Genomic DNA, 948 nt, shown 5'->3' with positions numbered 1-948 from the left:
TTTAGACAGGAAGGGGCTGGGATTCGGAAACGCTGAATAACTCCCCCAGGGTCAGGAAGACTAGCCAGTGCCCGAGTCAGCGCGCATCAAAACAAAACAAAACACAAAACCCAGGGATTTCAGAATAAAAGTCTAAAATAATCTGGAGAACAAAGTGCTTTAAACTCCTCCAGCTTCGGGCTTTCCAGGGACCTCGACTCGCAGCGGCTCCAGCTTCTGTCTCCAGCGAACAGAGCGTCCGCCCCACGGGAGTATTAAGGCCCCATTAGCTTGTCCCCCATCACCCCGTGTGTCCCCGGAGACCCGCCGGGCGCCGCGCCGTGAGTCGCGGCTCTAACCGGTGCTTCCAGGCCGGGCCACAGGCGGGGACGCGCCCGGCCGGAGCCCCGGGAAAGAGCGAGTCCGGACGCTCGTCCACGCAGCCGGATCGCGGAGGCGTTCGCGGGAGTCCGGGGAGCTGGGTTTGTGCGTCGCGACCCGCCGGTCCCGCGGCCCCGCTCTCCGCCCGCAGCTCGCGGTTTGCCGGGACTTTCCCAACCGGCACTGGGGCCGCGGGGCAACCGGTGCGGAGCGTGGGGAGGGGGAAGGGGAGCGGGGGGAAGGGGAGGGGGGAGGGGAGCGGGGACGGAGCCCCCGGTCCTGCGGACGGGCCGAGCGGGTCTGCGCGGGGGTCGCGGCTCCGGGCCCCGGTTCCGAGCACCGCGTCTGCGCTCCCGCTCCCGCGGGCGGTGGGTTCGGGGCTCGACGTCGCGGGGATGAATAAAGGCGCGGCCGGGGGAGCCCGACGTGGGCGCGCGGCGGAGAGGCAGGGGGCGGCCCCGGCCGCGCGACGGGGTCGGTGAGGCCGGAGGAGGCGGCGAGCGGGGGGGAGGCGGGGAGGGCGAGACAAAGAGCGGCCGGCGGGGCCCGGGGCGGGGGGGGGGGGGGGGGGGGGGGGGGGGCGGGGGG

At 72.0% G+C, this 948-nt stretch overlaps 1 protein-coding gene across 5 annotated transcripts in view; it reads left to right on the top strand.

Annotated features, from left to right (window-relative positions):
• Positions 1 to 294: 294 nt before the first annotated feature.
• GPR161 (G protein-coupled receptor 161) overlaps positions 295 to 948 on the top strand; it is a 43572-nt gene continuing 42918 nt past the window's right edge. For 2 of the 5 annotated variants that reach the window (XM_059412365.1, XM_059412364.1), the window contains exon 1: positions 295 to 563. The gene's annotated coding sequence lies outside the window, so the exon portion shown is untranslated. Of the gene's footprint in view, positions 564 to 610; positions 835 to 948 lie in introns of those variants that run through there. The other 3 variants (XM_059412359.1, XM_059412362.1, XM_059412363.1) reach the window with 3 other exon arrangements.

This window comes from Mustela nigripes, chromosome 10 (genome assembly GCF_022355385.1).
Source record: "Mustela nigripes isolate SB6536 chromosome 10, MUSNIG.SB6536, whole genome shotgun sequence".
Classification (NCBI taxonomy): Eukaryota; Metazoa; Chordata; class Mammalia; order Carnivora; family Mustelidae; genus Mustela; species Mustela nigripes.
Note: the sequence above shows the minus strand (reverse complement) of the source record. Positions and strands in the feature narration are given on the sequence as shown.